General features: G+C 47.1%; 2 protein-coding genes across 2 annotated transcripts in view; both read left to right on the top strand.

Moving 5' to 3' along the window:
* MYOCD (myocardin) overlaps nt 1-15,653 on the top strand; it is a 492,789-nt gene that overhangs the window by 207,578 nt on the left and 269,558 nt on the right. The window lies entirely within an intron of this gene.
* ARHGAP44 (Rho GTPase activating protein 44) overlaps nt 1-15,653 on the top strand; it is a 490,736-nt gene that overhangs the window by 7,354 nt on the left and 467,729 nt on the right. The window lies entirely within an intron of this gene.

Here is a 15,653-nt window from a genome sequence, read left to right on the forward strand (position 1 = left end):
CAGTGTGTTCACCTTGGGCTTCGTCAGTGGATGTTTCTATTCTTCTGGTCTTTCTCTGTTTTCAAGCAGATCAAAGCACATCTTGTGAAATGTTTTGGCCCTGGATTAGGATTTAAGATGTACAAAGGTCAAGAGTTGACGGTCATTTAAAAAAAATCATTTTGACCCTGGTGAATCGGGGGGCCACCACGAGGGTCAGAAGAGGCCAGGTGCATCCCTGCCAGCCCCCCTGGAGACATAAAGATGTCCCATGAGGGTTACTGACAGCTCTGCATCGACCCCCTGCCGAGCCGGAGCACCAAGCCTCCCTCTCTTGACTTATGGGACTGGGCAGAGCAGTGACAGGAGCCTGGCCGAGGAGCCCGGCTGAAACCCTGGCCCGAGGGAGAGCCTTGCAGAGCACTGCAAAGAAAGGCAACCTTCAGAGACGAACCACGATATTTATAGTCTCATTTCCGTGGAGAGCCGTGGGCTCGGGTTCTACACATTTCAGCAAGTTGAACAGACCCTGAAAGGTTTAACTGTCCAGTTGAAACTGTAATAAAGTTTATTTTGGTTAGAACCTGAAATGAGTCTGAGTTTGGCTTTTTCAGCCTGGTGGCTTTGTGTAAACGGTTTACTTAATATCGTTTTTGGCTCCTTTTCAATAAACCACCATGATAATCCCATTCACAGACAAAACAGATCACAGATTAGCAGACAGGCCGCTGTAAAATAGCGCATTACCTGCTCTTTGTGTGCAATGTAAAGATCTGGTTTTACAGTTTTGAAGAAAGGACTCGTCCATCTCTTTGTTTGCAGTTGGAGACATGGTTTCTTTAGACTTCCATGGAAGAGAAGGAACCTAACATTGTTTAGCTCCTTTTTATACCACAAAAATAGCTTTTAATTAAGCACATAATGCGAGCTGGGCTGGGAACTGTTATTTTCCAGAGAAGCATGCTGGCTTCATTCAAATTGGAAGAGACCCCAGGAGAATGCCAAGATCACCTACTGCTTACATTTCATTTTAATGTGCTCAAGTTCAATAAAAGTTTATCATCTCCATTAAACCGGTACCTATTGGAACTGATTTAATCTCGTTAGTGCAGAGAACCACATGAAAGAAATCAAGTCCCCAGGACAAGATTGGGCAAAGTACAGTTTGGGGGTGTAAATTACATGAAAGAAACGAAGCGTCTGCAGAGGACAGGGTGCCTCTTACCTGCTCGCATGTGCCTCTGTGTGTGCGAGTGTGTGGGGGGTGTGCACATGTGTCCATGGGGCTCCATGCACTCTGCCATGCAGGCTTCGGCTGCCAGCCATGGTGTGCAGCACGCCTGAGAGGCCGCCAAGCTCGGGAGTCCTCAGCTGCTCAGTGTCACAGCCCCGCCATGCTCCCATTCGGACCATGAATTGTGTGACATTTGAACAAACAAATGTCATGTGTAGGGGTGCTAGTCAAACGTCTACTGGCAACAGCACACTGAAGACATATATCTTGATTCTAGCCCCAGAGAGCTCCAGCAGACACACACACACACACACACACACACACACACACACACACACACACACACACACACACACACACACACACACACACACACACACACACACACACACACACCACTTCCTCTGCAGGAAGAGTCAGTTTGCTCATCCCTTTCAGCAGCATCTTTTCCACGTACCAGAGAGCCTCCTGTAGTTCATGGCTAGACATGAGCAGAGCCCAAGAATCCAGGGATGTCAGGTCTCTTATTCAACGTGTAGCTTGACCTTGGGACTCAGTCACACGGGACCTGGATGACAAGTTGGCACGGGGGTGACTGGCTACCCACAGGTGTCTGCTGCCCCGAGACACATCTCATGGGTCAGTGGACACAGTAGCTGTGGTCTGGAGAACTCATTGGAGACCAGACTTCAGGCAGAAGCTGAAGCACCTGTTTCCCTAGAGGATTCAGCAGAGGACCAAATAGAAGTTCTAGGGCTAGGTGAGAAGGGCACAGAAGAGAACGCATGTCTTTCCCCATGGCTACCCCATGCCTCAGTGGGGGCTGCGGGGAGCACAGCCTCATGTTGGCACTTGGGGGCTTGGAGCTTTGGGACCAGAGGGTGGCTGTCACCCTCAGCATGAACACCTGGGTCTTAGCCATGGGGACAGTTGGCACAGTTTTGAAAGCAACTTGGCTGGGCTGGAAACCTGGAGTGGAAGAATATGTGATGACTTTTTTTGGATTGCTGTGAGGCTCTCTCAGGATCTCCTGGAACTATCTGGTGAAGCTTTGAGTGGAGGGTTATAGGTCCCTCTTACGTAGGGTGAGGCATGAGTCATGCAGGACTGAGGGGCCATGGGCAATGATCCCCTGACTCCATTACTCGTTCACTGAAGAGAATTTACAGGCTCTTTATCGAGTGCCAAGCATACTAGTCATCTGTATGAGCTTGGGCTGCCATAACACAATACCATAGACAAGGGAAATTTACTTCTCACACTTTTGGAGGCTGGGAAGCCCAGGATCCAGGTGCCGACAGGTACCTTTCATTCTGAGACCTCTTCTCTTGCTTTGTAGGCAGCTGCCATCTTGCTGTGTGTTCCCATGACCTCTTGTGCATGTTTGGGGTGGGATGGGGAGAACTTGAGAGAAAGAGTAAGCAAGCTTTCTGGTGTCTTACAAGGGCACTAATCCCATGAGACCAGGGCCCCACCCTCATGACCTCATCTAACCCTAATTACCTCCCAAAGGTCCATTTCCAAATTCCATCATATTGGGGGTTAGGGTTTCAACATATGATGTTTGGAGCACAAACATTCAGTCCATAACACCCTGTGGGGAGATTGTGGTCCTTCCAGATCCTTCCTTACATAACGGAGACAACCAAACAGTTCCCGGGGGAAGACAGCCGGCAGCAGCCTCCTCTTTCCCTTCAGCTCAGCCAGAGCCACGCGCGTGGCTTGTGCCTGTCTCTCCAACGAGTGTCCCTGCTGGTCCCTCCTCCTGGGATCCCCTTGCCCACCTCTGAACGTGCTGGTTTTCCCAGCCCTCAGCTGTGGTCACCTCTCCCACTTCCCTGTGGAGAGTCCCATCTGGGGAGAGGGGCCTCCCCACTACTCCCAGCTACTTAACCTGTTTTACTTTTCCATATCACTGAAAACTAGTTACGAGCATTTTGTGTGTTTGTTTCCTTGTTTATCACATGGATAGGCCCCCCTCCCCCAGCAACGTGTGCTGTGTGACAACAGGGACCTCGTCTTTCAAGACCATTTCTGTGCCCCCCCCCCAAAAAAAAAAAACTAGAACAGTATCTGAACATGGTAGGTGTCAATAGGCAAGTGTTGATGAATCCAAAGTACCAGAAAAGGTGGGTACAGGGGAGAACAACAGTCTCTGTGCAGCTGAGATGGGCCTCGTAGGATGGGGAGGATTTTGACAGATGGGCCTGTGGGGTGAGGAGGGAAGGTAACCCATCCCTTCGACTCTGGAAAGACTACATTTGGATTATAACTTTTTTTTTTTTTTTTTTTTTAACAAACTCACAAGCTTCTTTGGAGAGGGCTCTTTGATGGTCTTATTGTAGTGCATCAGAACTCTGGTTGTCAGGAAGGTCTTGATGTCTGACCTAAAGGCTGACCTTCCTTCCCCAACTTCAGCCCAGTTTTTCCTGCCATTTGATAGAAACACTGTAAAACTTTTCTCATCCTTTATAAGTCCTTTCATCTGGAAAAAGACTATGCAAGTGAAAAACACTAATAGTCTTATTTTCGATGTTGTGTTTTCACTGAAAAAGGCTAAATAATCCTGGGGGCGGGGGCGTGAGGAATTGTGTTTTGGGTCCATGGGTGGCCCTGGGTTTGGGTTAGGGTTAGGGAAGCTTCTCGGGCTCTTATCTGAGTGGGAAGTAGTGGGAAAGGCAGAGCAAAGGGGCTTTGGAGGAGGACTATTTCTCTAGATACTGTGTTTTATAGCTTCACCACCTGAATCCCTAAGAGCACAGGCACTGCTCTGGGAGCTTTGCTGTGCAAATGCGCATCCTGCAAACATTTACCGGTGTTGCTCCGGGGCCAGAGCTTGTGCTCGGCGCGGACCCATCCATGGAGGCAAATGAGACGGGGCCTCACGCAGGGCATGTGGCGTGAAATGTGAGTCCCGAGGGCGGGACTTAAGTGTGGAGAACGACACAGCAGAGGGGGAAGAAAAGGCTTTGAAAAAGAGGCCAGATAGGGTCCTCGGAGCAGTGCCTTTTCAGGATGCTCTGGACCGCTGGCCTCAGTCGTAGCCTGGGACGCATTGTGGCCGGGCCAGCGCCTTCCAGAGCCTGCGAGGACCTGAGCCTGTCCCTCTCCTTCCCGGCGTGGCAGCTGTGCAAGTAGACCACAAGGCACAGTCCCGTTTTGAGACCCTGCCAGCGCGTCCCAGCCCTGAGCGGCAGCTCGTCTCTCCCCAGGCCGTTCCCCCGAGGTCCCGTGGTGGGTGTGTTCTCGCAGCACACAGAGAACACAAATGAAGGTTCAAAAGCAGGCCAGCAGCGAAGAGAAGAGCTGACTTTGAAGTTGAGAGCCGTAGGTTGAAGGGAATTCTCTTGGCCGAGACACAAAGGGAAGAAAATGCCATCCTAAGGAGAGTAGCTTTAGATTTTTCACTTTATCTTCCAAATAAAAGATTAGGGACACAGTTCTGGTTGAGATGGTTAGGCGGGCGCCTGTATAATTCAATTTCATGCTCATTATTTCCCTCTGAAGTGGTGTACACGAGCAGTCATTGGAAAGCAGGGATCACAGACACGCTGAGCTTTCCAAAAGTTTCCAGGTCTTTTCAGCATTTACGGTCGCTGTGCAATACCTACGAGGCAGTACTGATACAGGCCGTGAACCCACCAGGTTCAAGACAAGCCTCCCCTCCATCAGCAAAGTTGTCATAGGATTTAAACATTTTATTTTCTGCACAAGATTAGACATGGTCTGGGGGGAACTTTGTGCTGCACTGGACAGGCAGTTTGCCCGTAGCTTTGACATCTCATAACTGAGCTGTGTCAGAGTCCAAAGGAAGAAAAGACCAAAGGTCTGTATGATACTCTGCGTGTGGGGGCAGGGGGCTTATAGGAAATCTCTGTACCTTCCGCTCAGTTTTGCTGTGTGCTGAAGATTTCTCTAAGGAAGTAAAATCTTTTGTAAAAAGTGTATACTAGGGTCACTGTTGTGATAAAAGTGGACTTTGGTGGCCCCCTTTGAACGCTTGTTTCTTCGCTACTAGTTTTTTTGTGTGTGTTTTTTTTAAAGGAGACCTAGAAGAGATTGTTCAGTGCAAATGAATGGACTATCTATAGTGAGAATCCAGCGGTCAGTTGGGAAAAATTCTCAGACCCTTGGATATGACCATGTTCTGTAAATTGAAGCTTGATTTGAAGCTATCGTCTGTAGGTCCCATGAAGGACTTCCTCCTAGGTGGGGAGAGGAGGGAGCTGCTTCTTTGGACCCCACTGTGTTCTCAAGAAGTTTGGGGGCAAGGATTCACAAGCACATCTTTCCTCCCCAACAAAGGCTTCTAATGCCGCTTTCTGGCAAGATTCCTCCCTGCATGTTCTCTTGGAGCAAGGTCAGGGTTCAGGGGTCTCGGGTATTGACTGCAAGGTCCTTATAAGTCTTCTTGGGGACAGAGGAAAGGAAGGAACTGCCATTTCTTGAGCTCCTACAATATGCCGGGCACTGCGGCCAGGCCTCCCGTACATGATCTGAGAGGTGGGGATGTCGTCATCCTTACCCGTGCTTCTCAAACTGTCTCCAGGGAAAGGCCAGGGATTTTCATTGCTCTGCATCAGTACCAGTCTGTGCAGCAACAGGATGTGCACGATGGTCAGAGAAGGTAAGCCACCTGCCTGCGGTCTCATGGCCGGTGAGACCTGCGATCCCACTTCAGGTCAGGATATCTCCAGCACCTCCAGGTCACCTACAGCAACTGTAGAAAAGGCTGTGAAAGCAATTATGCCAAAGCTACTAGATTTCAAATGAATTATCCATGGAAAGAGACCGGAAGGAAGGATAACCTCTCACTTGCCTGAATTCTACTCTCCTGATTCTACAAGCTGATGAGCCCCTCCAGGGAGGACCAGGAATCTCCGTGATGGTTCTCGTATCTTCCTCCCACCCCATTCCCTGCTATAGCCGCCCCTTACCCCTTCCCAACGACTCCCTTAGCGAAGAGTCTGGAATTCAAGGGGCTGCGGGGAGGTGCAGCATCAGAACAATGAAATAAATTACAGAGTCCACAGAGCGCTCGGGAATCCAAACAGAGCAAAATTATTATGTTTAACGTAGAAATTGGACTTCAAATAATTCTGCTCTGTGTTTAATAACAACAGGTATGGCTCAGCTAAGCCAAGTCAGCTAGGTCCCCTCAGCCAGGCCGCCTGGCTTCTCTTAGCAAAAAGATAAAGCAAACGAGAGCTCTTGAAGTTTCATAGAATCTCTCACCTCCCGAAGAATGCAAACTGTATAAATATTCAGGTTTTAAAATAAAATCCCCCAAAGCCAGCATTGCCAAATGAGGTCAGCTGGGTCTGGCAGGGCCCGCTGGCTCCTCGTCCGGGCCGGGTGGCGGGGCATCCCGTGACCAGGACATCCGTGACATATCGACACAGTCTTTGCCTCTAGATTGTATACTGAAACCGTGAAAGCAGAACTCCCATGGCTCAAGTTTATAGAAATACGTGACAGTGTTTGAAGTAGCTGAGCTGAGACTAAAACAGTCTGACATCACAGTCTTGGGGAAGATGATGGAAATTTCTTAATTTCTTTGGAAAATTGAAAAAAACAGATTCTTTTCAGGTGTTCGATTGGCCACCCAAGCGCAGCTCTTGGGCTGCTGTTCTCTGGTTTCAGAAAATCACGCAGAAATGCAGAGCCTGAGCTGAGGATGTCAGCCACAGCTTAGGATTATGGGTATCAGACCGTGCTGGGTATTTTCCATGTACCTCCCGCCACACCCTGCCCCCGATTCATTCTCTGTCCTACTCTGCTTTGCTCTGTGCCCTTGGAGACTGACCCTGATGGATTGTGTTACCTGGGCTCCCCTTACTTTGGACTTCCAGTTGGACTTGGCCAGTGGGAGCCGCAGCAGGAAACTGGCGGGAGGGAGGAGAGAGAGGTCAGGGACTATTCGCCTCCTTTGCCACACCTCCAGCTGTCCGGGCTCCCCTACACAGTTTCCTCCCATTGGCCCTTTTGGTCAAGGTAAAAAGCAAGAGTTTCCTACTGTCACAGACCCCTGGGTGACTCACCTTCTCATCCCCTTAATCCTGCCAACGGACCTATGTGTTTCCTGTTGGGACCCTGGGTAATATGCAGGCTTGCCCCTTAGCCTTTGGCTTCTGGTCAAGAGCTTCTGTGTCCTCATCTTAATTTGATATTGTAACACTATACTGACCGTGAGGAGGATGAATGAAGTACACTCATATCATTAAGAACAAAGAAGTATATGAGACTTTCTTTCCATCTCTCAAGCGTTTGTTTTTTTTTTGCATGTTGCGTCTTATCACCTGTTGATGGGGAAAGGAAACAGTACTTTATCATTTTTTTCTGTTTCCTGCTTCTGGACTAATTATCACCTCACTTGTTTTTCATAGCAAGGTCAAACATTCATAATCTATATTTCATATATTCAAACTCGTGCTGTGTAGGTGCATCTACAGCTGTTTCTTGAGTTCCTGTTGCTGCTGATTGTGTTTGGGGGATTTGAGTTGCCTCCTTTGGTTTAAAGCAGGCTTTCTTAGGGAAATGCCCAGACTTTCAGGCTTTCCCTGCCCATCTCCTCACAACCACCCTCATCCCTCTCCTCTGATCAAGATGCTCGTATACGAGGATAATGGAAAGTTTGCGTCCTCATGGCAGTGCTTTAAGAGGCCTCAGGTCCATGACTGTCTCTGGGTCCACACTGGTCTCTGCCCCAGGTTGACCGACCTGGTCCCTGGGCACCCACATCCCAGTGGCCACTCACATAGGTCCAGTCCTATCTGTTGGAACATCACGCTGCACTTACTGTTGATGTCTGGGTCCTGGCCTTTGGTCATGAAGTTTCTGCATTCTATTCGGATCCCTCTGCTAAACTACTGGAACCTTCAGTCCCTCTGTACCCCCCATCAGAACTCATAGGACCTCTAATACCCTTCACACCATATACCAAGTATGGAGAACCCAAGGTCTACCTGCAACCCATTTGTATAGATGCCTACCTCAGCTCACAGGCTCCATGTTGGTCTGGTACCCAACCAAATATGAAGCATTTAGAAGGATGCTTAAAGCATTGCCAGTGTGTGGCTAGAGAAGAGGAGTGGGCCCCGCAACGGGATAACCCCATCATTCATCTTTTTTTCTGTGAATGCCCTTATGAGGATTTTGAACTCCTGTTCCTGACTTCCTGTTCCTCTCTTCCCTTTCACGACTCTTCCACCTGTGCCCAGATTATCCCCACATCCTCCCTGGGCAGAGGGGGGACCTCTCTCACAGGGTATCGGGTTTTACCTACTTATGAGTTGCAGCAAAACGTGAAATTGAATCTCCGACCTCTGCTTTGAACAGGTCAGAGGAAATTTTGGCAGTTGGTAATCCTTTTTATTTCTCAACAAAGACTGGCTTTCAAGATTATCATTTCTTCAGGAAGCAGAACTTACAGCTGGAGGACTCCTGTGTGTATTTCTTAGTCCTTCCTCCCTCCCTCCCTCCCTCCCTTCCTTCCCTCTTTCTCTACCCCCGCTTCTCTCCCCCCTCTCTTTCTCTTTTCTTTCCTTTGTTTCAACAAATGTTGATTGCCCACTACACCCACTCTGCCTATTTTATTTGCAGTAGAAAAGTGTTCACTCTAGAACTTTGCAAGTCGCCTTACACACACACTGGGTGTGCTTACCAAGGAGGATGGGACCAACATTGAAACTGCTGTCAGACCGGGGTAGAATTTTTTTTCTCATAAAAGCTAGATCCTGTGTTTAATTCAATCACAACTTAGAGTCACTGTTGTGCCCCTAAATTGGATTTTGATTTGCTTGCTGTGGTTGTAGAGCTAGTCGGTTAGAAGCCAAAGTCATAGTTTTCATTCAACTTTAATTGAAACCTGTAAATGTTTTCATTATATAAATGTTTTCATATATTATAGACACACAGATTTAAAAAAAAACATGTGTTTGTGTCCAAGAGATGAGAGAAGAGATGATAATTAGGATCTTCTGTGGGGGGGGGGGGATGTAAATACAGAATGTGATGACAGTAAATTGATGTATCATTCTCACAAAGGAAGGACAGCACTGCTGGTTATTTTGATGGTAAACTGTGTCGACTGGAAAAAAATTCACAACCTAAAAATTGAGAATTACGTTCTATTCAGTGGACTTACTGAGGACTTAAGCCTGGGATACAGCCTCTCAGATAGCTCTGAGGGGCCAGGATATATAGGAGTTTTTGCAAAAAAGAAACAAAACCCTAGGTAGCAGAACATCAAAAGATTACTGCTAATTAAAGAAAAACCAGACACCTTAAGTAAATGATTTGAGTGGTTTTCCATATATGGGAAGATACAAGAGTCTGGGCTTTTTGAAATCATTCCTTTGATAGGCATCTTAACCATCTAGGGCTAGTATCCTGTTTTTCTCCATCCAGAGTCCCTCAGGGTAGACCGTTGGGGTCAACTGCTTTGACCGATGGCTTGGTGGCAGGCAACCTGTTTTTCTCTACCCCGAATTCTCCTCAGGGTGTGGCTACAGTGGCTGATGGCAGTGACATCCTTTGTTCACTGAAATGGCAGGTGACATTATTTGGTCCGCGACTGACAGCATTTGTCCCCTCCTTTCTGTGGCCACTGCTGGAGTCCAGCCCCTCCACCCCTTACTTGCCTGATAACATCGGCCTCCTAACGTCTCTCATTCTCTGCCAACCTGTGTTCCGTTGTGCAACCAGAATCATCTGGGGAGGAGGATGGACCTAATTTTAGAATTTCATTTGGCCCTTGGAAGCAGTCATTTAAAAACACCACCAAAAAAAAAAAAAAAAAAAAAAAAAAAAAAAACACCAGCTACATTTTTTTGAAGCTAAAGGGCTTGCTCTTAAGAGACAGGTGACTAAGCAGTGGACCATTTCTTATTTCCTGCGAGTCCTCGGGGATGTAATAGAAAGGGAGTGAGGAAAAGAACAAGCAAAGGACTTCATCCTGGGTGATACAGCCTTGAGAGCTAAGAGACAGGTAGGAAAATATGTTCCTCCCCCTTCAGAGTTGGGCTAGCGCTGAAAACCTCAGGCGCCAGGCTGGTCGAGTGACCGAGCGTCATGGGCTGCTTGCAGGAGATGATGAGAGAGCCTGCCTTGTCCTAAGGGATCACCATTACTCCACTCCAGCCAATGGTAGTATCAGTTTTTTCCAGAGCAGCAGGAAATCTAGATGTTTATCTGAAACTTGATAATTTTTGTGTGTCAAATTCTGTGTTGGATTTGGCCCTGGGACTTCAGTTTGTGACTTCTGGTTTAGACTGGACTATATCTGACACGTAGGGGTACTGGTGGTGCGTGTGTGTGCGTGCGTGTGCAATTAAACAGTTACCTTCTGGTCAGTTCGAGGGTTAAAAGAAAGTCTGTGCATCACCTTGGGGGAGAAAGGACCGGAAACACTCCCGCCACCTTGAAATGCTCCTTCCGAAGTTCCCTCCTTCCCTGCCCATCCCCCTCCTCCGTGACACACACATAAGGACAGACTGTTGTGTGGTGCCTGGAGTGTCAAGGCTGTGGAATTTCCGGCTCCCACCCCTTTGGAGCGTTTTCTGGCTTATGCAATTCAGACTTGGGGGGATGTACCACTGGAGAACAGGCCATGACTCTGGGGATATGACCCACCTGGGTGGACATGGGATGCTGTTTCTAGAAAGTTTGAAAGCCTCTCAGCGGAGGTTAGAATAACGAGTTACGGTTGCAGAGAGAGGTTGGCATGAGGATTGAGGAGTGAGGGGAGGAACTGGAACCCCATGGAACGTCTCATCTGGGTTATGAGAAAACTCATGAAACATACAATGGTGAGTACTCCGCCCTGGGGGTTACAGTTTCAGACTAAAGGGAGAGACCGATGTTTAAAAACAAACCCCCTAATGAATGAGGTAAGTGCAGAATGAGGTCCTAAGATTGCGTAAGGACAAAAGAGACTGACTAGACCAGGGTGGGGCGGGCAGACATCAGAGAAGCCTCCCCGAGAAGGGAAGGGAGATTGAAGGTGGGTGGGTTAACCCCAGGACCGGGGAAGGGAGTGGGAGAGAGCATCCTAGGTGGAGGGACCACCACGTGCAAAGTGCATGCTGGGAAGAAAGGCGGGGCATTGAGGAAACTGATAGGAGAGCACAGAGGGTAATGAGTCAGGAGTCAAAGGGGCAGCCTGGTGGGAGATGAACTTGAGAGAAAGCCGAGCTTCACCGGGCAGGGATTTCCATCCCCCGAGCCCAAGGAGAAACCCAGGGAAGTTAAAGTCAGGCAGGCACATGGTCAAAACTGATACTGGAAAGGCTCATCCTGACTTTGGTGCAGAAGACAGATTAGAACAGGAGGAGGGGGATTCAGGGAAGCCTTAGAGCATTTCTTTAGGCTAGTATTTTTTTTTTTTGAAATCTTACTCTATGCCAGACACTGCTTTGATATGTTTCATCATTAAAATATTAAGTCAGTATTACTCAGCCATAAAAAGAAACGAAACTGAGTTATTTGTAGTGAGGTGGATGGACCTAGAGTCTGTCATACAGAGTGAAGTAAGTCAGAAAGAGAAAAACAAATACCGTATGTTAACACATATATCTGGAATCTAAAAAAACAAAAAAAATGGTCATGAAGAACCTAGGGGCAAAATGAGAATAAAGAGGCAGACCTACTAGATAATGGACTTGAGGATATGGGGAGGGGGAAGGGTAAGCTGGGACGAAGTGAGAGAGTGGCATATATACACGTATATACACGGCCAAATGTAAAATAGCTAGTGGGAAGCAGCCGCATAGCGCAGGGAGATCAGCTCGGTGCTTTGTGACCACCTAGAGGGGTGGGATAGGGAGGGTAGAGGGAGGGGATATGGGGATATATGTGTACATATAGCTGATTCACTTTGTTATAAAGCAGAAACTAACACACCATTGTAAAGCAATTATACTCCAATAAAGATGTCAAAAAATATATTAAGTCTTCCAAAGCTCTATGAGGTGTTACTATCCCCATTTTACAGATGAAGAAACTAAGGCACTGAGAAAGGAGTTTCCCAAGGTCACGCAGCAGGTAAAGCGCTTGGACTAAAGGGGTGTCAGTGAAGAAGGTGAGAAGGTGTTACTGAGTCTAGGCTCGTACTGCTCACCGCATGACAGGCCAATAATTGAGAGATGAGTTGTTGGGACAAGGAATAGCGACTTTTTGGAAAGCCAGGAAACTGAGAAGATGGTGGACTCATGCCCCAAAGAACCATCTTGCCTGGGATAGAAAGCAGGCTCTTTTTTTTTTAATTTAAAAAAAAATTATTTATTTTATTTTTGGCTGTGTTGGGTCTTCGTTGCTGTGCGCGGGCTTTCTCTGGTTGCGGCGAGCGGGGGCTACTCTTCCTTGTGGTGCACGGACTTGTCATTGCGGTGGCTTCTCTTTGTTGCAGAGCACAGGCTCTGGGCGCGCGGGCTTCAGTAGTTGTGGCTCGCGGGCTCTAGAGCGCAGGCTCAGTAGTTGTGGCGCACGGGCTTAGTTGCTCTGCAGCATGTGGGATCTTCCTGGACCAGGGCTCAAACCCGTGTCTCCTGCATTAGCAGGCAGATTCTCAACCACTGCGCCACCAGGGAAGCCCAGAATTCAGGCTTCTTTTATAGTAAAAGGGGAGGGGGTAAAGCCAAACACTTCCTGTTTCCCATCAGCCTCCAGAGGGGAGGTGTTCATTCCTTCCTCCCTGCGGTCATTCACAGGTGGGCCTGGTCAGGATGTTTCTCGTGAGCTAAACAAAGGTATTTTAGCTTAATGCTCATTATGTATAATTTAAGCTTCTAGGTAACATCCCTTTAGTGATTAACTTGTAATAGAATACAAAAGGTTCTTCTCTATTACAAAGGGAAGAGACCTGAGAGGCAGGTGTTCAGGAGCTAAAATGTGCAGGATTTGACGGATCGGGAATGGAGTATGTGGGTCGGGCATCACCAATGGGGATTTACGGGCTCCTGGCTCGTGGTGGACGGACAGTAGAAACATTCCTTAAAATTGAATAACCGAAGAGGCCTAGGTCAGACAGCAAATAACAGAAAGACGCAGAATCCAATCTGGGCGTTGTAGCTTTGGGGTGGGAGGTGGGGTCTCTGCTCTTAACCAGTGCAACATGCTGTATCTTTTTCTACATACACTGTGGAAAGAGGCAGGCGATAAAGCACACCCCAAGGCAGACGGCATAAGTGAAATCCTCATTAGAAAGTTGTTTTTCCTCCCAAAGTCATCCTGGACCACCAGCTGCCAGTCATCCCTCCCTGTGTTACAGTGTAAGCCTTTAATAATAATATTGCTCCTGTCATAGGGAAGAATCTTTGTGTTCTGTTATCAAGGTAATCACTAAAGGGATGTGGTCTGTAAGTTTAAATTTCACATAATGGCCCATCTCTGGGAACCCTGCCTCCCAGGTCACGAGCATTAAGCTAAAATACCTTCGTTTAGCTTACGGGAAACATCCTGACCAGGCCCACCTGTGAATGACCGCAGGGAGGAAGGAACTAACACCACCTCTCCGGAGGCTGATGGGAACCAGGAAGTATTTGGCTTTACCCCCTCCCCTTTTCGTATAAAAGAAGCCTGAATTCTAACTCAGGCAAGACAGTTCTTTGGGGCACGAGTCCACCATCTTTTTGGGCTGCTGGCTTTCCAAATAAAGTCATTACTCCTTGCGCCATCAACTCGTCTCACGATTATTGTCCTGTCGTGTGGTGAGCAGTACAAGCTTGGACTCAGTAACACTCCCACAGAGAGCTAGCATGAGCCCACATTTATTTGGTCATTGGCTGAGTGAATTCAGCACTTAACTCTGTCTCAGTTACCTCATCTCTATATAATTTTACCTTCCTCAAGGGATTTTTATAGGGTTAAATGAATATTTATATCTGTCTATCTATCAATATATATTAGAACAGGATCTGGTATATAGTAAATGCTATGTAAGTACTTTCTATTATTATTTCTGTTGTTATTGTTGTTAATATTGTTGACATTTTAAAAAAATTTTATTTAAGTATAGTTGATTTACAATGTTGTGTTCATTTCTGCTCTACAGCAAAGTGATTCAGTTATACATATATATGTTCTTTTTTATATTCTTTTCCATTATGATTTATCCCAGGATATCGAGTCTAGTTCCCTGTGCTGTACAAGTAGGACCGTGTTGTTTATCCATCCTATGTATAATAGTTTGCATCTGCTAATAGCAAACTCCCAATCCTCCCCTTTTCCACCCTCCCTGCCCCTTGGCAACCACAAGTGACATTTGTTTTTACTCTAGTTGTGCTGGTTTCTCTAATATGCCCCCCCTTCCCTTGCTCCGTTTTCCAAGAATTATGTTAACTTTTCTTCCTTGTACTCCACCCGCCCCCCCCCCCCCGCCCCGCGCAACTCTGGATATTGTATTAGGACGCCTCATTTTATGGAGACTGTTTGTAAACTTCTGTATTTTGGTTGTCAACAGTCTAATTGCCCTGAGGGAGGTCTGACTGCAGCTGAAGTTCACATCTAAATTGTTCAGCTCTTTCAAGTGCCCTGAATCTCTCTCGCTTTAGAGCCCAAAGAAATGGTCATTTCTTTCTGGTCTCAGAATTCATGCAACTATGAGTATGCCACATCGGTTATATCCATTCAGTCTTAGCTAAATGCCTCCTCTTTTGTGTCTTGTGATCCTAAATCCATTTGTTTATTGATTCAGTAGGTGAAATCAAGCACATCCTTTGTGTATAAGCACAAGGCCCTGTATTAGGCCAATTAGAGGCTTAAATACAAGCTTAAAATCTGGTTGACACAAGAGTACTGTACACACATGGAGAACCTGAACAAATATTTCAGGATAAAAGAACAGAGATGTCACAGTTGGCAATATTTATCTCTTCCTTTTGATTTTGCAAAGACATAATTGGAATGAAAATAAAAATTAGCTGACAGGGCTTCCCTGGTGGCGCAGTGGTTGAGAATCTGCCTGCTAATGCAGGGGACACGGGTTTGAGCCCTGGTTTGGGAAGATCCCACGTGCCGCGGAGCAACTAGACCCGTGAGCCACAACTACTGAGCCTGCGCGTCTGGAGCCTGTGCTCCGCAACAAGAGAGGCCGCGATAGTGAGAGGCCCGCGCACCGCGATGAAGAGTGGCCCCCGCTTGCCACAACTAGAGAAAGCCCTCGCACAGAAACGAAGACCCAACACAGCCAAAAAAAATAAAAACAAATAAATAAATTAAAAAAAAAAAAAGAAAAATTAGCTGACATCTGTTGGGCTCTGTATGTATGTGCCAGGCACGATGTTAAAACTCTGCATATGTTATCTCATTTGATCCTAAACAAGGTTATAATGTAGGCATGTTTTTTTATCCCCAGTCTTCAGATGAGAAAACTGAGGCTTAGAGATATTAAAGGACTTTCCTAAATTCACACTGTGGTGGAATAATTGAAGTACTAATTTGA

Source organism: Balaenoptera physalus, assembly GCF_965194825.1.
Source record: "Balaenoptera physalus genome assembly, chromosome: 20".
Taxonomy (NCBI): Eukaryota; Metazoa; Chordata; class Mammalia; order Artiodactyla; family Balaenopteridae; genus Balaenoptera; species Balaenoptera physalus.